The sequence below is a fragment of the Loxodonta africana genome, chromosome 11 (assembly GCF_030014295.1).
Source record: "Loxodonta africana isolate mLoxAfr1 chromosome 11, mLoxAfr1.hap2, whole genome shotgun sequence".
Classification (NCBI taxonomy): domain Eukaryota; kingdom Metazoa; phylum Chordata; class Mammalia; order Proboscidea; family Elephantidae; genus Loxodonta; species Loxodonta africana.
This window is the reverse complement of record NC_087352.1, coordinates 59,432,489-59,456,784: the sequence shown is the minus strand read 5'-3', so window position 1 is coordinate 59,456,784 and position 24,296 is coordinate 59,432,489. Positions and strand designations below refer to the sequence as shown.

General features: G+C 41.4%; 1 protein-coding gene and 1 non-coding gene across 5 annotated transcripts in view; one reads left to right on the top strand and one right to left on the bottom strand.

The window, feature by feature from the left end:
- The window catches only part of SMAD2 (SMAD family member 2), an 85,642-nt gene extending 62,547 nt beyond the window's left edge, over positions 1–23,095 (bottom strand). Inside the window, exon 1 of one of the 4 annotated variants that reach the window (XM_064294551.1) lies at positions 23,022–23,095. The gene's annotated coding sequence lies outside the window, so the exon portion shown is untranslated. Of the gene's footprint in view, positions 1–22,606; positions 22,767–23,021 lie in introns of those variants that run through there. The other 3 variants (XM_064294553.1, XM_064294552.1, XM_003406307.4) reach the window with 3 other exon arrangements.
- Positions 18,209–18,279, top strand: TRNAG-GCC (transfer RNA glycine (anticodon GCC)). Its single transcript has one exon. It is a non-coding gene; the product is annotated as a tRNA-Gly (tRNA).
- Positions 23,096–24,296: the final 1,201 nt, after the last annotated feature.

The window sequence follows — 24,296 nt, the reverse complement described above, 5'->3', positions numbered from 1 at the left end:
TCATCACGTGGCCGAGAGGTAAATACTGCAGAGGCTCAGGAGAGAGGCTAGCCAGTGCACAAATAAGAGTATGTGCCCAAGGTGAAGTCTGTACAGTCTGACTAATGGAACCGATGCCACTAAGTTGTATAGGAGAAAAAGGATAAATTGGTAAATGCTATGTTATATATACAAATTATGCAACTACATATGTGATAATAAAAATCAGGGCTATAGACACTGATACTTCTTAGACATAACCAATCACCTCACTGATGTGAAGACTTAGGGGCACAGTCTTGTGGGACGATTCAGCCAAGTGGCAAAATACAGTTCATAAAGTCTATGTTCTACATTCCAGTTTTGTGAGTAGTGTCTGGAGTATCAAAAGCTTTGGAGTGGATGTCTAAGACACAACTACTGGTCTCTATTTGTCTGGGGCAAAGAGAAAGAAGGAATCCAAAGAATCAGGGAATTAGTACTACAGTACTAATTGTCTCCATGAACCGTGGCTTCCTCTACCTTGAGACTAGAAGAGCTAGATGGTGCCCAGCTACTACTGCCAAACATTCAGATCAGGGTCACAATAGATGAATCCTGACAGAAAAGGATAAAAATGTGGAACAGAACTCCAAATTCTCAAAGAATTCTTATCTACTGGACCCACTGAGATTGGAGGAATCCCCAAGACTACTGCCCTGAGGTATTCTTTAAACCTTGAACCAAAACTATCCCCTGAAGTCACCTTTTAACTAAATACCAGGTTAGCTTGAAAAGTAAAAAATGTCACCCTTGGATACCGAGCTCTTTTAAAAAATTATCTGTATGAGACCAAATGGACAACAGTTACTCTAAGCACAAATGAGAAAAGGCTGGAGGACAGTGAGCCTAATAAATTAATGGAAGTTTAACAACTAGAATGGAAATGAAAATGTTGACACAAGGTGACAAATGTAACCAGCATCACTACGTGTACAAAATGCTGAATAGAAACCTGTTTTGCTGTACATACTTTCACCAAAAATATAATAAAATATATTTAAAAATAAAATAGTGTGTGCCCAAGCAAAGCAGAAACAACTACAGCCCTGAAGAAAAACAGAGCAGCCAGTCCCTTGGCTTGGTTTCTGAAGTCTTTCCAGGTCATGGTCCAGCTCCACATCAATTTTACCCTTAGAACAAATTCTTTTTGAGCTAGCAAGAGTGGCCCCTATCCCTTGTGAAAAACTGACAAAGCAAAACATATCAAGAATCTACCTAAAATTATCTATACCTTTGGCTCAATTATTCCACTCATGAGAATTTAGTCTAAGAAAATGAGTAACAAGTACATTTTACGTAATCAGCAAAAAATAAGTTCTCTGTTATACTTTCGTTAGGAGGAATGTTTATGAGTCTAGATGTACCTTGGGGCTATAAAAACTTTCTGTAAAACCCTTTTCCATTTTTTTCTTCATCAAAATGAAAATAAAAAGTTTAAGCCAACTCCGGGTCATCTGAATGATCTCATGACCTGGTACTGTCACATGATTTCAGTGTCCACATGTCTCACAACAACAGTTATGACCACTTTGGAACTATGTGAACATTTAAAGTTACCAGCCTTAACTTTTCATGTCTTACCTGGCTACATATGGTTAGTTATCTCTGGATAATTTTTAAGTTATGTAATAATATTGCTCAGTAATGCTGATAATACATTTCAACTACTTGAGCATTTATTTTAAATAAGGAAGCTATTAAGCCAATATCTTTTAAGTTGAATGCAGGCCTACAAGGTAATATGACAATATATTCCACATTGAAGAAAAATGGAAATAATCAGAAAACTAGATTACGATCAAGCTGTTATTGAAATGTGAATGAGTCATTTACGAATATATGGATTTCCTTCAACAGTGTGGCAGCAAGCTCTGTACTGAAGCTAGAATTTTTCTTCATCTGCAAGAACTGAAAACTAAGTTCAGATACTAATTCTGTTCCTAATTCCAGCAATAAGTGATACTTATATAATACGGGTTTCAATAAAACAGGAAGACTTTATCTTCACAGCTGAATAAGAAAGCATACCAAATGATACCTGAGTAAAATTGAGATTCCAAGATTACTCACTGGAAAGTTTTAGTTAAGCAAAAGGTCTGATTATCCTGAACTAGCAAATAAAGCCTTCACGTTACTAATAACTATATAACACAATTTTACAAACAGCATTCTCTGCATGTTTTGTTCAACTACAGTTCATACTCTTTGCAGATGCTTTAACTGTGTTGTCCTTTTCTTACTGTTTTATCCTGACGTAAACCCTGTCACTGAACATGTATTATAAAACATCTCCAAATCCTTAGCATGTCTTTTGGAATACAGAAATCTAGATTAAATACACATTAATCTAAAGTTTTTGGCACAACTCTGCTTCTTTTTAAAGAAATCCTTGTCTGCCCCCAAATCCAGCAGGACACATTTGAGTGCTTACTGTGTGACACAAGCATTAGTTTCAGAGTCAAGTAAGCACCAACCCATTTCATCTTCCGAAGAATCAAGTGGGGTATTATTATCTACAAATGAGGTATGAGGCACGCAGAAGTTCCCTGATGCTATAGATATCCCCGACTCCCACAGATATTCCTGTAGATGCTTTAGTTTTACTTTTCACATTAAGGTTTCTAATATATCAGGAGTTGGGTTTTGTAGAAGGGGTTAGTGATCTCATCACCACCACGAGGAGAGCCCGGAGTCCCTGGGTGACACAAGTGGTTGAGCACTGGGTTACTAGCCAAAAGGCTGGCCATTCAAACCACCCAGAGTCACCTCAGAGAAAGGCCTGGTGGTCCGCTTTTGAAAGGTCACAGCCATGAAAACCCTACGGAGGGCAGTTCTATCCTCCAACACACTGGGTCATCATGAGCCGGCATCGACTCAGCGGCAACTGGTTACAACGATAGGCCTACATTATCAGTACCACTTATTATACTTTAATACTTCATAATGCCACTCCTGTCACATATGACTACCTATAAAGAAAGGTCTGATTCTGAGCTCTTCTGTTCATCCCTACACCAATATCACACAATTTTAATTACTGTTGCTTTCTAGTAATAGGTCCTGATATCTGGCAAGGTGAGACCCCCCTCCCTCGTCCTTATTCTTCAAATTTATGTCAGATATTATGGGTTATTTTAAGTTTACCTTGTCAAGGTCCACCAAAACCCTATAGGATTTTGATTGGAATGCAATGAATATATATTAATTTGGGGAGAACTAACATTTATCTTGATTGTTCCTATTTATGAAATGGGATGTTTTCATTTATTTTGGACTTACTATCTTTCATTAAGTTGTATTATTTTCCCCATGAAGGTCTCAAACATATTGTCAAATTACTTATTCCTCTAGGCATCTTAGCTTTTATTGTAATGTGAGTGTTGGGGGAATGGTCTGCATCTACACCTCCCATCCAGGCTTCCTAAGTAAAGTTCTTGGGCCCAGAGCATTTTCTGATAAGGAGGCTGGTAACTGAATTGCCTTTTCTCTCCTGGTTCCTTCTCTTTATTAGAGAAGCCTTCCCCTCTATTCTGGGCACGCAGTAACTTTCTCTGTCTCTTGCACGTACGCAGGCACCATGCCGCGTCTAGCCAACTCCACTCCTGTATCTGCTTCCCGTAGGCACAAGAGGGGGAACATGCCAGATTGTAGGAACCGGCCTCAAGGGGTGGACTGAAAGGGAAACAGGCTTTGCTAGGCCGAACACGAGCACCCTCACATGGCCCACTAGTTCATTACAGTTTGCTGAGTCACTCTTACGTAAAACCCTGGCTTGAAGCCACTATTGTCCGCTACTCCTATAAGACCTCTGCCCTCCAACTGTGGTGTGGAGTGGGTCCTGCAGCCACCTAGGACTTTCCCTCATATGTAAGTCTCCCTAATAAAATTCCTTCACCACCACACTGGAGTTGCCCACCTCCTTCTTTGGTCTCTCGGCACCCTCCATTTTTGGTGGCAAGTTTCACGTTACTGGTCGATGACTTGACGGTGAGTAAGATATTTACTAAAAAATTAAATTGCTCAATATCTTCCATACAGTTAAGTCTTGGCATTTTATAGTAGTTGACCAGACATAAGAAATAAGACACGACGGATTCAGCAAATGTTCCTTACATATACCTTTCTAATGCCATTCCCTTCCCTCTTGCTTCTCAGAGATAATCACTGACAATCCTGAGCTTTCCCCACAGTTTTGCTAGATACTGTATCCATACAATATACTTTGGCACATTTTGTATGAAAGTTTGTCAATCTGCTGTTCATGTCAATTTACTCTTTTCACTCAATATTGTAACTAGCCATGCTGAGATATACGTATCGTTCATGTATGCACTGCTGGTTGTTGTTGTGTGGCAACAGGCCTATCATGACTCATAACGACCCTAAAAGACAGAGTAGAACTGCCCCATAGGGTTTTCTCACTGTAATCTTTACAGGAGCAGATTACCAGGTCTTTTCTCCCGTGGAGCTGCTGGGTTGAAACCACCAATCTTAAGCACTTAACTATTGTACCACCAGGGCTCCTTATTCGTTCATATATATATAGATACACATATATGTATCTCCTACTTGTCATACAGCATTTCATTGCATGACGATATCAGTTAATCGTCCATTCTCTTGATGGCTAATATTCAGGTTGCTTCCTAATTTTTACTCTTCCAATCAATGCTGCCATGAGTAGTCTTATCAATCAATATTTTCTTGTATTTAGGTGAGAGCTCAGTTCCAGGGCGGTAGCATTCAAACTTTTTGATCAAAAAAGTCCCACAGAGAAATACACTTTACATCACAACCTAGCGTACACACACTCATCCGCACACTTAATTAAGACATTTCACCGTATGTTACGTTCTACTATTTCTCTGAACTGAGGGTCATGAACCATTAGGGAAGATGAAATCAACTTAGTAGATTCTGAGAAATATCTTTTAAGAACAAAAAAAAAAACAGTACAACCAAACACTTTGAGGGACAGGGAAGCAGGGGCTGGGGTTTGGGGGCCATGGTTTCAGGGAACATTTAGGTCAACTGGCATAACAAAGTTTACTAAGAAATTTTTCTGCATTCCACTTTGGTGAGTGGCGTCTGGGGTCTTAAGAGCTTGCGAGCCACCATCTAAGATGCATCAATTGGTCCCAATCCACTTGGAGCAAAGGAGAACGAACACCAAAGACACAAGGAAAATATAGGCCCAGGAAACAGAAGAGGCCACATAAACCAGAGACTCCATCAGCCTGAGACCCGAAGAACTAGATGGTACCCGACTACCACCAATGACTGCCCCGACAGGGAACACAACAGAGAGTCCCTGATGGAGCAGGAGAAAAGTATGGTGCAGAATTCAAATTCACGTAAAAAGACCAGACTTAATGGTCAGACTGAGACTGGAGGAACCCTCAAAGACATAGCCCCCAGATGCTCTGTTAACCCAGAACTAAAAAACCATTCCCAAAGCTCACTCTTCACATGAATATTAGACTAGACTATAAAACATAAGATAATACTCATGAAGTGTGCTTCTTGGTTCAAGCAGATACATAAGACCAAATGAAGGCAGGATGAGAAGACAGAAAGTGACAAGATCTGGTTGGATGGACACCAAAAACCTGTAATGGAAAGGGGGAGTGTGCTGTCACATTATAGGAATTGCAACTAGCGTCACATAACAGTATGTGTATAAATTTTTGTACAAGAAATTAATATGAGCTGTAAGCTTTCACCTAAAGCACAATTAAAAAAAAAGTAGGAAACGGACAAAAACAAAATTAAGGTTAACGGATAATAAAAAATAGAGAAAAGAAAAAAAAAACAAGCAGAAACAGTAGAAAATGGCGTACACTAATAATTGCTTCTAAAACTTTGTTTTTGTCACACATAAAATATACCTCCCACTATGGATCTGTCAGAAGAGTATGAAAGCCATTGCTTCAGGACATATATCAAGGAGTGGAACTGTTCCAACAGTAGAACACACACATATATATAACTTTACAAAGTATTGCCAAAATGGTCGTACCAATTGCCATTTTCACCAGGGACCTACAAGTCTCTATTCTACCAATATCACCAGTACTTGGCATTGTTTGGTTCCTCTTTATTTTTGCCAGTAGAATGGGTGCAATACAAAGGGTTGTTGATGTTTGCACTTCCCTGACTACTAAGCAGCTTGAGAATATTTTCATTTTATTGGCTTTACAGGATTCTACTTTTGTGATCTTTTCCTTCTTAATTCACAGGAATTACTTATATATTCTGGATATTACACATGCTGCATATGTCTTCATCCAGGCAAAAGACTTTTTAATATTTTTTACTGTACTTTAGATGAAAGTTTACAGGGCAAACTAGTTTCTCATTAAACAATTAACACACATATTGTATTGTGACACTGGCTGCCAACCTCATGACATGTCAACACTCCCCTCTTCTCGACCTTGGGTTCCCTATTACCAGCTTTCCTGTTCCTTCCTGCCTTCTCGTCCTTGCCCCTGGGCTGGTGTGCCCACTTAGTCTTGTTTTGTTTTATGGGCCTGTCTAATCTTTGGCTGAAGGATGAACTTCAGGAGTGACTTCATTACTGAGCTATAAGGGTGTCCAAGGGCTAGCAAGTGACTTTTGGTGGCTTTTTTATACTTGAGCATGCTCAAATTTATCAATATTTTAAATCTTTTATGATGCATACATTTTTATCTTAAGAAATCCGTCCATACCCCTGTCATCTTCTAAAAGTCATAAAGTCTAAAGCTGTGCTGTTCACTTTTAGCTATCTAATCTATTTGGAACTTATTTTTTTGTGTGGTAGAAAACAGATATCTGACCCCCCCAGCTCTCCCCCCCAACACAGATAACCAAGTATGTTGTGTGTTGTGGAGTCAACTCCGCCTCAAAGTGACCCTACATGACAACTGCCCTATAGGGTTTTCTATGCTGTAATCTTTACAGGAGCAGACTGCCAGGTCTTTTCTCCCAAAGAGCACCTGGTGGGTTTGAACCATTAACTTTTCAGTTAACAGCCGGGTGCTTAACCACAGTGCCACCAGGGCTCCTTAACCAAGTAGACCAGTACTATATAGTGAATCTTTTCTCTACCAATGTATGATGTTACTTCTTTCTCTGGGATCTTATTTAAATTCTTCCATTAGTCTATATCTGAGACAAATCCCATCATGTCTTAACCACTAAAGCTATCTAATGGTTCCTGGTATCTGATAAAGTGAGTTTTCCTTGAAATGACATCGAACTTATAAATAAGTGAGGGGAAACTGACATCTTTATGATACTGTCTTCCATTCATAAACACAAATACACCTCCTTACAATATGAATAAAGTCTTATAATTTTCTCCATTGAGGTCTCACATGTGTTCGTTTTTTCCTAGATATTCTGTAGTTTTTGTTGTCACTATAAATGGTGGCTCTTTACAAATTAAACCATTGCTGGCATACAAAAATGCATCTATTTTTATACACTGGTTTTTTAAAATCAACTTTATTGAGGCATAATTTACATATATAATAAAACACACAAATGTTAAGTATACAGTTCAGTGAATTCTTACAAATGTGTACATCCATGTAACCATCCATGTAAAACATGTCCGTCATCACAGAAAGTTCCCAGTGTCCCTTTTCAGTCATCCGCCCACCTCTCTCCAGATCACTACTGATTTGATTTCTATCACCACAGGTTAGTTTCACCTGTTCTGGAAATTCATATAATCATACCACATGTACTCTTTTGTCTGATTTTTTAACTCTCTTACAGTCCTTGATTTCTAAGGATTTTTATCATGAGTGTTGAATTTTATCACACATGTTCCCCCCTTCCACCCCCATCCATCAAGATTATCATATGGCTTTTCTCCTTTAATGTGTTAATATGATCAATTTCAGAAACCCTGGTGACACAGTGGTTAAGTGCTACGGCTGCTAACCAAAAGGTCAGCAGTTCGAATCCGCCAGGCGCTCCTTTGAAACTCTATGGGGTAGTTCTACTCTGTCCTATAGGGTCACTATGAGTCAGAATTGACTCAACGGCAGTGGATTACGATCAATTTCATTAACAGGTTTTCTAATGTTAAAGTAATCCTTACATTCCTGAGACAAGCCCCAAATTAGTAATGGTAATTTGTTTTGAGTAAATGGTAATATTTTACCTAAAATTTTCACTGTAATGTTCATTAGTGAGATATAGTCTACACATCTTTACTATACTTGCCCAGCTTGGGTATAAAAATATTACAACAGTCTTGCAAAATGATTTGAGGATATTCTCTTTTGTTCTTTTCTATAGCATTTTGTATAAGGTTAGAATTACGTCTGGTAGAACTTGCCTGCCTGAGATTTTCATTTGGGTTTTGTGTGTGTGTGTGTAGGCAGATTTTAATTATGAATTCAAGTTTTTTAGTTATTATAATCTCAAGTTTCGTATTTCTTCTCAAGCCAATTTTGGTCATTTATTTTGCTAGCAAACTCTCCACCTGTTTTCAAATTTAAGGGCATAAGGCTGTTCGCAGTGTTTACGCAGCTTTAAAATTTCAAATTTGTCTGCCAACATAGCCTTTTTCATTTCTACTGTATTTGTACCTTCTTTTCCTCTATCAATCTAGACAAACTTAGTCTTTTCAACTTAGCGCCTTGGTTAACTGATCCAATTATATGTTTTGTTTTTTCATTAATGTCTGCTCTTTACTATTTTCTTCCTTTTTACTGTCTTCTTCTAACTCATTATATTGTACAGTTAGCACTATTATTTTTTAGTTCTTTACTACTAAATATAAATTTAGAAATAATTTTTTAAGCATACAAACTATGGATATAGGAGTTGTTGTTATCCTATTATTTCTAACTTAATACCAGTAGAGCCCAAGGGTATGATATGTAAGTAAAAAATCTTTGAAATTTGTCAACACTTGCTTTGAGGTTTGGCTCATGACCAATTTTTGTTAAATTCCATAGGTACCTGAAAAGAATTTATCTTTTATTAGGTGCTTGTTAATTGTACTCTTCCAATTCTTCATAATCTTTTAATTTTTTTACCCATTTGTTCTTAACTTACTGAGAGGTATCTGTGAAAAATTTCACACTATAATTCTAATTCATCCTTGTAATTCTGCCAGTTTTTACCTTATAGATTATGACTGATATCTTTTTTCCATTCCTTTACTTTGAAACTAAGTTATCATACTTTTAGGGGTCCCATAAACCCGCTGTCATCAAGCCAATTCTGACTCATAGCGACCCTGTTGGTGTCCCTTTAGGGTATCTACTCATAAAAAACATTTAGTTGGATTTTTCTTTATTTTCATTCTCTTTTAACCAATAAATTTACTCCGAAATTATACACTGGGTTTATGGAGATATTTAAGTTTCTTTTCTACCAATGATTTGTGTTTTCTAATTCCTATGTATTTTTTTTCTTTTGCCCTTTCCTGCTTTCTACTGAAATGATTAAATTTTCTTCATTTCCACTCCCTTCCCCCATCCTTACTGAAGAAGCCCTGATAGCACAGTAGTTAAGCGGCTGGCTGCTAACCAAAAGGTTGGTGGTTCTACCCACCAGCCACTTCTCAGGAGAAAGTTATGGCAACCTGCTTTCATGAAGAATACAGCCGTGGAAACCCTGTGGGGCAGTTTTACTGTGACTTACAAGGTCACTATGAGTCGGAATCAACTTGACAGCAACAGGTTTGTTTTTTTTGTTTGTTTCTTTGCTTCTGGTTCACCCTCAATGACTTGGAGTTATACATCCTGCTTCAATTCTTTCAGAGGCTTGCCCTTAAAAAGTTTTTAATGGAAAACTTTACACTTTACACAACTAATCAGTGGATTGCAGGTGAAGACAGCAGAACTATTAAAAGCCACACTAAAGGAATTACAAAAGAAAAAAGACAACCTCACAAGGGAGAAAAGGTGAGGGAAAAACAGAAGCAAAATTTTGACAGCTGGAAAATAACTGGATGAGTAGAAACTGTGATCAGATCAAAGACTGCTGAACTCTAGCCCAGCTGTGGAAAAAGCTGAGAAAATTCCTGATTTACACAGCAGAAGTCTCAAAAGGGGGTGGGGGGAGATAAAATAGGTAGGATTGGGTAAGATGCTTAGATCTGCTCCCTCGGGCGATGTCACTGGGCAACTGCCCACCCTTCTCCAGAAAACTAAATGTTGATTCTCTGCAGAGGGTAAAACAATATCCTGGGACTAGGAGATGGCCTAGGTACCACTGGGAAAACAGAGGGAGTAAATGAGTAAGAGTACACTGCATGCCAAGATTCCAAAACCCCTTCCTCCACTGGGTACTGGCTCCCCAAATACTAGGAGCAAGACCTCTACCCTTTAAGTCAGGAGGTCAAAAGACTTCTCTGGGATATTGACCAACCCAGGAGGAAAGACAGCTACTAATACAGAGAGTTTACCAATAAACAGCCCACTCAGATTACAGTAAAACTGAAAGGAGACAAACCTCACCCACATGCTCAATTTCCGATCAGCTTTTTCAGACCCCTACTTCTTAATCAAGGCTTACCGGACATCTGGGGAAACATGGAGAACAAACACGAACAGAAAAATTCAACTTGGAGCCTATACCGAGAAAGAAACATTTTTTTAAATTCATCAATATAGCCAGAGGAATAGAAGATACAGCAACTCTGAAGTAAGAGCAGCATGCTATACAAAGGGAGCATTCAGAGAAGAAAAGAGCAGCTCTTGGAGAGCTCAACAGCTGATGATAGCAGAAATGGGGGGAGACAATGGAAGGGTTGTAAGACGAAGTAGGAAATCTCCCAAGAAGTAAATAAAAAGATAGATGGGGAAATAGAAGGAAAAAACAAAGAAAACTGAAGGACTAGTTCAGGAGGTCCATGTTCAAACAGGCATTCCAGAAAGACATCAAACATAATAGGGCAAGAGGTGGGGGAGGGCTCAATTAAAGAAATCAAGAAAAATAACTCTGGACTGAACACAGGAGTTTCCAGATTCAAGGGGTCCATCAAGACCCCAGCATAATGGATAAAAAAACACACCCACAAAGAGGCATATGGCAGTGAAACTTCAGAATGCAGAGGACAAAGGAAGAGCCTGGATGCCTCCAGGGAGAAAAAACAGGTCATATAGAAAAGATGAGGTGCCCGAATGGCTCTGGTTTTCTCAACAGTTAACACTGTAAATTAAACCCATACGGCAATGTCTTTAAACTTCTGAAGAAAAACTACTTCCATCCTAAAATTCTATTACCCAGCCAGGGTAGAATAAAGGCATTTTCAGACACGTAAGATCTCTAAATATGTATCCCACACACTCTCTCAGGAAGGTTCTGGAGGAAATGTTTCATCAAAAGGAAGGAAGAGTATATACAGGATGCAAAGACCTGATCTGGTAAAGAAGAAAGGTGAAGGCAACTGCACTAGTTGTAGAGGGCAACCAGTGCAAACTAGAACAGGTTAAAAAACATGTGGATGAAGACAATGCCAGGTTTCTCTCCACGTGAATAAACATCTTAAAAGTCAACGGAAGCATCACTTTCACTGATAAGACCCACAATGATGGTAAATGGTTGAGAACGAATAAGGCAATAAAGAAAAGCCGGGTACCTTTTAACCAACATCTTAGCAAGAGACTCCTGATTCCATAGATTACCATGCAAAAAAAAAAGTGCCTGAGTAAGAGACTTCACAGATTCATACCTGTTACACATCCATGGAGTGTCATTAGACCAGTGCTGACCAAAAGAAATAGAATGCAATCCACAAATGTAAAAATCATAAATTTTCTAGTAGCCACATTACAAAGTAAAAATAGGTGAAGTTAATAATTTTAATAGTAACAATTTTAATAACACCATTAAAAAAAAAAACCAAACCCATTGCCATCGAGTCAATTCCGACTCATAGCGACCCTATAGGACCGCAAGGAGCGCCTGGTGGATTTGAATTGCCGGCCTTTTGGTTAGCAGCCATAGCTCTTAACCACTATGCTACCAGGGTTTCCCAATAGATCCAAATATTTCAATATGCAATCAGTATTAAAAGTATTGTCAGATATTTTACATTCTACTTTTGTACTAAGTCTTAGAAATCTAATGTGTATTTTACACTTGCAGCCCATCTCAATTTGGACTAGCTACATTTCAAGCACTCAAGGCTAGTGACTCACCAATATAGGACCAACGAAATATATTACGGACACCCCTATAAAATACCACATAGCCAAGAGAAAAAACAAGCGCACTCAGTACGTACTATCAAGGAATAATCTACAGAATACGTTGTTAAGTAAAATACATAACCATTTGTATTAAAAGGTAATAGTCATGCAAAGTTGCTCATACATGCATAAAAGCTCTGGAGTGATATACAAAACCCTGACAACACTATTTGCTTCTGGAAAGGCAAATGGGTAGGTAGCAAGGGACAGGCTGCCAAAGAGACTTTTCACTGTATACCCTCTTTTACCTTTTGAATTCTGAATTACAATAACGTATTGGCTACTCAAAAGCTCACCATTACTGTGGATCTGGTTTTATTTATCTTGCAGGGTCTTCATGTGATATTTAAGTTCATCCAGGACTAGTGTTTTTCTAGTTTTATATAGAGAGGTTTGAGGAGTGTTTCTCTCAGAGGCCACACATGTTTCAGCATCAGGACAGTTTTAAGTTATTTTTTTAATATAGTTCCAGTCCTATCGCCTTTCTCCAAATGGCATTACAACCCTGTCCCTAGCTACAAGATCCTTTATCTAATACAATCTCCAAGGCTAGCTTTTCCTTAACACTGGCTTTGATTTTTGTTGTTAAGTTTCTAGTACCTGGGACATTCTTCTCTTTCTCCCTCTCTCTGAAGCTCAGCTACACACACTTGTATATTTAAAATAAAACTTGTCTTACATTTCATCCAACATCCCCACGTGTTTGCAACAGACGGGCCTCATCTATGTCTGTTCTAGCATGTCCGTCTGTGTAATTTGAAGAAATTTATACAGATGATAGTTGATAATGACAAACACTGAATAAAGTAGTAAAATTGAGAAAAGACTGCTGAACTTAGAAGTTCGGAATTCACTGATGACTTTGGAAAGGGTAATATGAAAAAGAGTGGCAAAAAAAAAAAAACAAAAAAAACTTCAGAACCAGTCAAGAACAAAGGAGGTGAGTAATATAGAAAGCAACTGTAGGTATGGAGGGAAGAGGACTGTAGAGAAACATAAAATATTCCCTTAATTCCTATATCAATTTTTATTTCAAAAGAAAATCAGAGATATTTCAACATAACAAATTAGCTGAAATATGATGGTGCTGGTCCCACATGAAATAATATAAAATCCATTGTAGATTTTTGGTAATCCATGTTCAAACATGTACCACACAAAGTGGAGACAAGAAGCAGCATCACTAATGACCTGTATCTGTGTAACTGTTTTAGTCAAAGATATCATCAGTAACCAGGACAGCAGGAAATATTTGAAAAATAAATAAAAACAAATTGTTAAAAAACAGATTTCTCAGTTCTCACTCTATAGCTTTTCCGAAAGTTGTAAGCTAACAAGGAAAAACACTGCCAATTGGAAAAATAAGTTGGTCCCACAGAGAACAATGGGTAATATGGCTATTAAACAAAAGCAAACTGAAAATTTTTATGTGTTCAATTTTATGGATTGTCAAAACCTAATCTTAGGGATTTAATTTAACCCTGAAGTAAGTAAAAGACCACAAGTTACACGGGAATTGTTGTAAAGAAAGTACCTATTCTTTACTTAGGAGTTACATTCCTTTCACCTTTAATGAGTTGTGTGGAACCCACAGCTCTATGATCAGTTGGTTAAGAGCTCGGCCGCTAACCGAAAGGTCCACAGTTTGAATCCACCAGCCGCTCCCTGGAAGCCCTACTCTGTCCTACAGGGTTACTGTAAGTCAGAATCGCCTAGACGGAAACAGGGTTTGGTTTTTTTTAAAAAAAAAACATACACTGCTGTTTTTAGCTGCCACAAATCAAACCCCACCTCGTAGCAACCCCATGCACAAGACTGTACCAAAGGGTTTTCAATGGCTGATTTCCAGAAGCAGATCACCAGGCCTTTCCTCCTAGTCCATGTTAGTTTGGAAGCTCCACTGAAACCTGTTCAACACCATAAAACAAACAAAAAAAACCAAACTTGCTGCCATCGAGTCAATTCCGATTCATAGCGACCCTATGTGTTACAGAGTAGAATTGCTCTGTAAGGCTTTCTCGGCTGGAATCCTTACAGACGCAGACTGCCAGGCCTTTCTTCTGCAGCACTGCTTGGTGGGTTCAAACTGCCAACCCTTAGGTTACAACCACTTGTGTTACCCAGGGACCTCCAGCACCATGGCAACACACAACCCACCACTGACAGCCAGGTGGTGGCCGCTCCTGAAGTGCATTGGTTGAGACCTGAATGAAGGCAAGAGTTCTGCCACTGAACTACCACTGCTACATACTCCTTTACCATTCCCAAGACTTAACCAGATTATAAAAAAGTACCTATCGCTGGACTAAACCAAAAGCTAAGAAGTTTCCTGAATACAACCAAACACTTCAAGGCACAGAGAAGCAGGGTCGAGGGTCTGGGGACCATGGTTTCAGGGGACATCTAGGTCAATCAGCATAACAAAGTTTATTAAGAAAATGTTCTGCATTCCACTTTGGTGCATGGCATCTGGGGTCTTAAACGCTATCAAGCGGCCATCTAAGATGCATCAATTGGTCCCAACCCACTCGGAGCACAGGAGAATGAATACCAGAGACACAAGGAAAATTATTAGCCCAAGAAACAGAAAGGGCCACATAAACCAGAGACTACATCAGCCTGAGACTACAGAAACTAGATGGTGCCTGGCTACCACCAATGACCACCTGACAGGAACATGACAGAGACTCCCTGACGGAGCAGGAGAAAAGTGGGGTGCAGAACTTAAATTCTAGTAAAAAGACCAGACTTAATAATCTGACTCAGACTGGAAGAAGCCTGGAAGATATGGCCCCCGGACTCGCTCTTAACCCAGAACTAAGACCATTCCTGAAGCCCACTCTTCAGACAAAGATTAGACTGGACTGTAAGACATAAAATGATACTTGTGAAGAGTGTGCTTCTTAGTTCAAGTAGATACATGAGAGACAAAATGGACAGCTCTTATCTGGAGGCGAGATGAGAAGGCAGAAAGGGACAGAAGCTGGCTGAATGGACATGGGAAACCCAGGATGCAAAGGAGGAGTGTGCCATCACATTACAGAGAGCAACTAGGGTCACATAATAATGTGTGTATAAATTTTTGTACGAGAAACTAACTTGAGCTGTAAACTTTCACTTAAAGCACAAAAAAAAGCACCTATGAGAATACTACACAAGCCCAGACTCAAATCAGCATGAGATTTAAGTGCTCTAACTGTCCTTCAAATTCCCAGTCTGTCTTCACCCAAATCTTGTGGATACAGTCCTCAGGCTGTAAAAATTCAATTAATGCAAGGTCTTTATAGAGTAGTGCTGTCCAATAGAACCTTCTACACTGATGGACATGTCCTTTACCTGGGCTATCCAATACAGCAGTCACTAGTCATGTATGGCTACTTAAATTTAGATTAAAATTAATTCATGAAAATTTAACATTCAGTTCCTCAGTCACACTAGTCTCATTTCAAGTCCACACGTGGCTAGTGGCCACCATACTGGACAGTGAAGGTGTACTGCGAATATTTTTCTCTAATATTGTTCCCAGTAGCTCTGGTAGCACAGTGTTAAGCGCTCAGCTGCTAACTGAAAGGTTAGTGGTTCCAACCCACCAGCCTCTCCACAGGAGAAAGATGTGGCAGTCTGCTTCCATAAAGATTACAGCCTTGGAAAACCTACAGGGCAGTTCTACTCTGCCCTACAGGGTTGCTCTGAGCCGGAACAGACTTGATGGCAATAGGTAATACTGTTCCTTGGTGCTCCTTCAAAGGCTTACTGGAGGTAAGAATGATAGGGAACCTGAGCAGGTAGGACTTCAGCACTGCCCATCCTCCCTCTCCCGCCCCCCCACACAAAAAAAGTTTTTGTCTTTTTATCAGTCTTACATTCTGAAATTCCGCATAACATTTTTTAAGCCTTTCTGGTGGCCTTTGCACACCTAGATGTGTGCATGCTTTAAGTCTGAAAACTGCTGGTTTAGAGCCGAAATGCCTGATGCACAAACCTCAGGCCAAAGGTGAACCTCCTGATACTTAAACAGTTTTTAAAAGAGAAGTTTAACTGGTCAGCGAACAAGGACTAGAGTCTAACCACCTATCTGTGAAATCTTTAAGACGACTGGTCTGAACATGGAAAATGTTCATTCACATCTCTGGTCAAAAAACAAAGTTTCAAGAGTTCATCCAAGTCAAGGGGGAAGATTCGCGGGCCCAGCTTCCACTGCACCACTTACCGGGGTTTGTGCCGTGAACCTGGCAAGCCAGATTCACAGCCCCGCATCTTATAACGAAAAATGTGATTAAGACAGAGCATTTTCTTAATATTTACAAGCCCTTAACCACTATCTTTATAGAATTTTTGGAATTAGTTGAAGCAGCATACAACACAGGAGAACTAAGAGATTACAGATTTACTATGCTACTTTTTCAGACAGAAGTCTTTTTGAACTAACGGACTCAAGGGAATGAACCTGTTGGACTTTCAATGGCTCATTCTTCTTCCTTACTAACTGAATACAGGTAGTCCCTAATCCACGGCGTACTGGAGTTAAACAAGGAACCACACTTAACAACGCTCTGTCTGGTTTTTTTGTACAACTTATCGTTAGTAATATGTACTACATACAATGCTGCAGTGCATAATTTCCTGATGTTATCTCGGATGTTCACTCGCAGATGTTGAAAGATAAAGATGAGATTTATAAACTTACTGATAGTAAAAGGCAATAATAATGAAAACTAAAAAGTTTACATCAATTATTCAATTTATGTCAGAACCAACTTACGATGGAGTCATCAGAACAGAACCCCAACGTAAGGCAGGGACTACCTGTACATTAAACCTGAAATTATTCCCTCCCCAATGAGACAAGGAAGGGAGGTAGGGCACTGTAGATTATTCAGGGAAATGAAATGCAAACTGCAAATGAGCAGATGGTAAATGAAGTCTACAATCACTTTTCATTGCTCTGCAGCCCCAAGGCCAACTTAATCCCGGGTTTTGAAGATTTATAGAGCTACCTGGAAGAACTAGTGACAATTTCACAGTAAATTCAAGAAAAACTTAATGAGAATGAATCCAACTTTAGGATTTGTTTTCTCAAGAGTACAAAACCTAAAGATATATCTAAATTGTCAAGCATCTGTCCTATCAGTGTGCCTCAGTTACAAATACGAGGAGCCCTTCAAGCTCAAAAGGAACCACCCCCCACTCTAGAATATAAGGCAAATACATAAGTTATGGAATCACCCTAATATTTCTGGCTATCTAGCCAAACTAGAGGCAATCCACCAGCATGGCAAAATTACATCTTCCCTACAAGAAACTGCTGGAATTGAAGCTGGGAGCTGCCTACAACATGTAGATCTAGAATCAGCAGTGAATTATGTCCTAACTAAATACACTATCACGGTTTTGCCACTCTAGAGACATTATCACACAGATCAGTGACTAGCAGTAAGCCTCTAACTGTGCATTTTTATCTAAAAAAGGATGGATTACTTTTATACTACTGCTAAAAAAATTACTACTTTTTAAATAGCCAAAGCGACATAGTACAAGGTCACCAATAAATATTTGATAAAGTACATGGTTTAGAAAGTAACCCAGAAGTAGGAAGAAAAAACCAAAAAAAGGTTAGTATCAGGCATTATGGTCACATATAAAAGGAAACCCTGGTGGCACAGTGGTTAAGAGTTATGGTTGCTAACCAAAAGGTCTGCAGTTCGAATCCATCAAGCGCTCCTTGGGAACCCCACAGCAGTGCTGTTTTGTCCTATAGGGTCACTATGAGTCAGAATCGACTCGACAGCACTGGGTATATAAAACAAAAAGCCCTCAATGGACAGACTGGTCCACACATGCTTAAAAAACCAAACCAAAACCCTTGCTGTTAAAAAAAAAAAAAAAGAAAAAAGAACCAAACCCATTGCTGTCATGTTGAGTCTCACTCATAGCAGCCCTACAGGACAGATCAGAACTGCCCATAGTTTCCAAGCCATTCAGCATTGGTGGTTCAGTGGTAGAATTCTCACCTGCCATGTGGAAGGCCTGGGTTCGATTCCCAGCCAATGCAACACTTTAACTTTCTTCTGGAAACCCTGGTGGGATAGTGGTTAAGTGCTACGGCTGCTAACCAAAAGGTCGGCAGTTTGACTCCACCAGGCGCTCCTTGAAAACTCTATGGGGCAGTTCTACTCTGTCAGATAGGGTCACTATGAGTCGGAATCGACTTGACAGCAACAGGTTTGGTTTTTTTCTTTTTTTTTTAATAGTTTCCAAGGCTGTAATCTTTATAGAAGCAGATCACCAGGTCTTTTATCCCATGGAGCAGCTGGTGGGTTTGAACCGCTGACCTTTTGGTTAGCAGCTACCAGGGCTCCTCCACAAGTGGTAGGCCCTGGAAATCTCTAGCACACTCCGTATCGCAAAACCTAAGTGAAGTTCTCCATAAACTCCAGCCTGAAAAAAGACTGAATGACTTCCTCTGAAGAAAAGGTGTGCCATGAGGTGCTACACCAGTTAGATAGCTTTTCTTTACTACTGGCCTAGCATAAAAGATTTTTCAGTCTGGAATCATGGCTCTTTCAATGGCAAAGCAAATGCGAAACATCTTGGTCACAGTAGGTACTTTGTGGATCTTCTGTGAAATAAGTCATTCAAAATAGCAGAATGTTTCATCTCTTGAGGAACATTTGTTAATCATCCCAACGACAGTCTACGATATTTTATGTAGATTGCTGCACTCTTAAAAAATTTTCCCAAATATGAGTTAACCTAATTGATGAACATTCATTACTATGCTTTCAGGTCAGGTCCTGCACTGAATGGCCCCAGGCATGCTAGTTAGGCTTTGAATATTTGTTTGTGTGTCTTGTGGATTATCTCTATTACCCTGCCAGGCTGTTATCTGTTTTTTCTTACAATAGACAGTAGGCTAACAGTTCTCCATCCTCCAACCAGCCCCCACCACAACCCTTCTTAACCTCCTAAACTATCCACAATCTACTAGTTTCTAATCTACTATGGGTTTAGAAGCCAGGTAACTAGGCTTATTAGAAATATTTTAAATAAACACCAACAGGCTCTGACAATGGGGCTCAATGGTTCTCCCATGACTGAAGCTTTAAGGTATGGACTTGGACAATCTGGCTACCTCAGTCTTTTCTGCTTAGTGCCTCCTCTATAATAGGTCAAAGATAAGGGTGGAAGCAAGTCATCTGGATTAGAAAGGGCACAAATGACTGAAAACCACAAGACCAGAGCAAGAGAACAGATCATTCGGGAGGACCCGTTACGTCTCAGGCAATGTTCTAGATACTTTAATTATCATCATTTAATCTTAAGACATAGGTGTTATTACCTCCATTTTCAGTCAGAAAACCAAGGCTCAGGAGTTAAGCAATCTGCCCAACATGGTAAAATCCATGGCTTTTTCACTATATGAGATTGCTGGACAATCCTTATTCTCCAGTTTAGCTAATTGTCTTTATACTTTATTCCTGATCCGTATGCTTAAGTCTGACTGAGTCAAGTTTTCTTCCTTTCCCCAACCAGTCTCTATACCTAAAGGGCAATGGATAATCAAACTAATGAACTAATGCCAAATTCAGCTTAGCTCTGCAAGTGTCCATCGGTTCAGCAACACACTACTGAAAGATTGGCCTAATCTCCAATTTGTATACACTGTATAAAAATGTTAACAGGTTCTCCCCAAAATACATGGGCTGTTTCCAAAGACACAAAGAGTTATTAACACTTCCCATCTTCCCTAGTGCTGCCCTCTACACTGGGTAGAAAGCAATGCAAGCATACTTTAGGAACCAGCTCAGTCATGAATTTATCACACGTTCCCTCAATTTGTACACTAACATAATTTTCTTATTCTAAATACTGGGGAGTGGGGCAAGGGGCATGAGGAATTTCCACTTTTCTAATTCCATTAAGGAATAGGGGTATTAACTGTTGGCCGCTAAATACTTCATTGCCTAGCCCAGGGCCTGACGCGCAAAAAAGGCTATTTGTTGAATACATGTTATTCACTGAATAAATGAATAAATGCTACTCGTTCAATAAATAAATGTTACCTGTTGGATAAATGCATAACGTCTCCTGAACTGTTTCCGAAATCTTTACCTTTGAAGTTTTCTGACCACCCTTACAATAGTTAGTGGGAAACACTTTCCTTTACAGAAACTGAAGGCCTAAAAATGGCTCTTCCACTCCCATCAAAATAGGAGGAAGCTAAAAGACACGCCCCTCTCAACCCCCTAAAAATGACTCTTGTCCCAAGAATATGAATAAACTTCCATCTGCCAGACTGCACTTAATACAGCTTTTATATGCATTACAAAAACACCTGTACAAAAAAGCTGCTACAAAACGAGGCTTCTGGAGTCTTAAAATACAAAACCAACAGAATCAAAACCCAACAAGAAGAAAGCAAGCTTTTAGGCCTAAAAGCCAAAAGTGAAAATATTTTCAAAATGTAAACATTCATCAGTTTATGCAGCTAAACTGAGTGTTTCTAGTGCACATTATGTCCCCCAGTGAGAAGTAATGAGATTACTGCAACAAAATCCTAACGTTTACAATATGACAATGAAAAGGGCAGCCTCCCACCCCCTACCCCCCCCCCCCAACCTGAAGTAGAAACAACCTTTGTTCCTGTTAAGGAGAACTTCTGAGTTGAAGGCTGGAAATACACAAAATCATCCCCAAAATTCCTACTTAAGAGTTAAAACATATTACCAAGGCTGACAAGCCACAAACAACAGGAAATTACCCTGCACAGTTTCTTACAAGACTAGTATTTCATGAACCTTATAGTTTGTGTAGGAAATTGACCACTTATGACTAGATACACAGTTACATCCTTGAAAAACCAAACTTTTGTTAAACATCTACAATGAGAAATCACTGCTTCAGAAGGTGTACTACAAAGTATAAAAACCAAGCTTCTAAGAGCAACATTTTACTAAAATACAGAAACAGATGTTTCCAACACTAAATAAAAATGGCCAATGAACTCCTTCAAACTCAATAGCAGATTTTAACAGAAAGTGGGCACTCACTTTAGAAATGCCCAAAGACATTTTATTTACTATCTACCACACTTTATGACAAAAACTGAGAAACTCTAAAAATACAATCAGTATTACTTTCTGAATTTAATATAAATGCTTTGCTAACTATTTGAGTTATACTTCCATGTTAGAATCTTTTTGTTAAAAGAGGTCAAAACTAGAACAAATGTATTTTCAGCATAATAACAGCAAATTTATTATCTTATTAAGCTAGAGGAAAACATCTTTACTATCAGTGGCACAGGTTCAATTCGTATGAAATTAGAAGAGAGAAAATGAAAAGGAAATACAGACTCATTCAGAATTCTGGAAATTAACTTAATTTTCAGAGACCATTTTTGAAAAGCTGAGATAAGTTTGTGTGATCACTTACTTATAATCATTTTACTGTATGTAGTTTTAAAGTTCAAGACACCAAAACTGATATACTCCAAACTGTAGCAAACAAGACATGACTTTGACGGATAATACTACTTACAAATTCGTTTTGCCTAGCAATTCTTTTCAACAAAGGTTTTGCTGACAGCAAACCAACAGTATTTGGCTTCTAAAGGGTCAAGAGGGAGGAATAACAAAACCAACCTAGGTATTGTTTTTCTTTTGTTTGGGATCAAAAGGAAAGCATAACTACCTGAGAGTAAGTAAGCAGCAGACAAAAGTACACTACCCAAGGCCAGTAGTCCACCAAAAGAGAAAAAAATCATTAAAGTTGCAATTTTGAAAACCAAGTTTTAAATACACGAAATAAGTTAGCGTGCTTTCTCAAGGCGGGTGATAAAAACTAATCGCCTCCACTCACGAAGCAACTTTCCCGAGTAAAGAATGATCTCGACAGAGTAGCAGCCGTGTGCGTGTTTATGTGAGCACACACAAGCAATTCAGAACCGGAGACTATTATGGTTAACAAAGGTTGCAAGACCAAAAAAACTGGAAGCAAAGAAAGTATCTCACACTCGTAACACGGCTTTCCAACAACTCCTGAAATAAGAGCTCTGTCCCTTCGACTTTAAAAATCAGAACCACAAACTAGCAAGTGTGTTACCAGCGGAGGAGAAGAGACACATCGGCCCGCGCCCCGGACCAGGCTCGCCCGCAGCTCCAGGACGCGGCGCTGGCACGTTTGGCCCCTTCCCTTTCGGCCTTCCCCTGGCCCCTTCGATCCTCGTCCATCCGAAAGCCCGGCGCACCCACTGCCCCCAACCCCGCCACACCCCAACCCCCAACGGCCCGTGGCCATGTGACACGGCGAATCTTACCGACCCAAGCCAAACACAAACACACCCCTACCCCCAGGGCCGCCGGGCACGGGGGCTTTACCTGGACCGGGGCTCCAGGTCCCGCCCCGTCAGATCCGGGGGTCCGGGACCTTTTGTTCTTTCCTCTTCCGAATGGGATGGAGGGGGCTGGGAGGGGAAGAGGGGAATGGTCGATTGGAGGCGGAACTGAAAACACTCCCAGCCGCCCGGCTTCCCGCCCCACCCCGCCCCCCAGCTCAGTTCCCGGCGCGCAGCCGGGCAAGGGGAGGGTCGCGGGCCCGGCCGCCACCGCCCGCCGGAGAAGGAGGGGGTGGGGACGCGCGCGTCCTGCCGCCGCCCCTCCTCCCCTCGCGCGCGCGCGCCCGGACCTCCCCTCCCGGCCCCGGACGCCAAGCCCTCCCCCGCCGCGCCCACCGGCCACCTCCGCTTCCGCCCGCCGCCCTCACACCGCGGCCGCAGCGGCGCAGCGCACCCACCTCCCGGCGGCCCGCTCGGCGCTCGCTGGCTGCTGGCTGGCGAGCTGCTCCTCCGCCGCCGCGGCCGCGCGGCTAGACCCGCCTCCCACCGCGGGCCCCGCCGATTCGCCGGCGCAGCCCCGGGGCTGGCACCCTGCCGCCCGCTGATTGGCGCCCCCACCCGCCTGTTAGGGCGCGAGGAACGCCGGCCGAGCAGAGCGCTCCGCGCGCACAGCAGATGAAGGGAGCGGAGGAGGGAAGGAAGGAGGCCGAGCGCCAAGGGAAGGGCTGGGGGCGAGCGGGGCGCCGAGAGTCGCGGGCCACTACCTCCCCGCCTCCCTTTCCCTTCGGCCGCCCCGCCCACCCGGCTGGACCGGCGGCGCTCGCAGCCAATCAGCGCGCGGGCTGGCCGGGGTGTGAGCCTAGCGTCCGGAGCCTTGAATCGGAAGGGAGACGTCGCGCGCTGATTGGTCCCGCCTCCCCCGTAGAGCGTGAGGCGAGGCGCGGCCGGCTGGCGGCAGAGGCCGAGGAGGGGCTGGACGCGAGCGGTCTTGGCTGATTTCAATTCCGGCACCCTCCCAGAAGCGACTCTGGGAAAGGGAGGGAAGAGTGGAAGGCACGTAACCTGCCGCGCTGGGAAAATAATCCCCAGCGACCACCGGCTCTCGTTGCCGCTTCCTGGGCCCCTTCCTTGGTCCCTGCCAGCGCCATTGGGTGGGGCCGATTTGGGGGCTGCTGCCTCGTCCACTTTCCGTCGTTAAGCCGGGTGAGCACGTGCTCATGCCTGGGGGAGGCTCCTAGCTGCCCCGAGGATAGGACGGGCAAGGGACAGAAAGAGCCCGGTACCCGCCCGCAACTGGGCGCGCCCGTATGCAAATGAGTGGGCGGGGCCCCTCGTGGTGCTAGGCGGGGGCGGGGTCCGAGATGTAAATAAGCCGAGAGCCAGAGGGATGTACTTTCTCTGTGTATTTAGGGTGAGGGAAAGGGATACCAGGTATTTTGGTGTAACCTGCATCTTGGTTTCCAGTTTCAGTAACAGTGGTGCTAATAATGCATTTCTGAACCATCGTTGTGAAGTTTAAAAAGATAAGCGCCTGGCAATATGCCTAATAATTATTGGGTTATTTTCCGTTTTTCATTTCTCCACAGTTTTGGCATGCCTTCTTGCAACCAGTATGTTCCCAGGCCTGAACTTGACACATCTGCGCCAGGGAAGGCAGCAGAGCCCTAAGCTGCTGACTGCCCAAGGCTGGGGTGCAACCGCCCTCGGATAACCGTGCCGCGTTTACCGTAGGG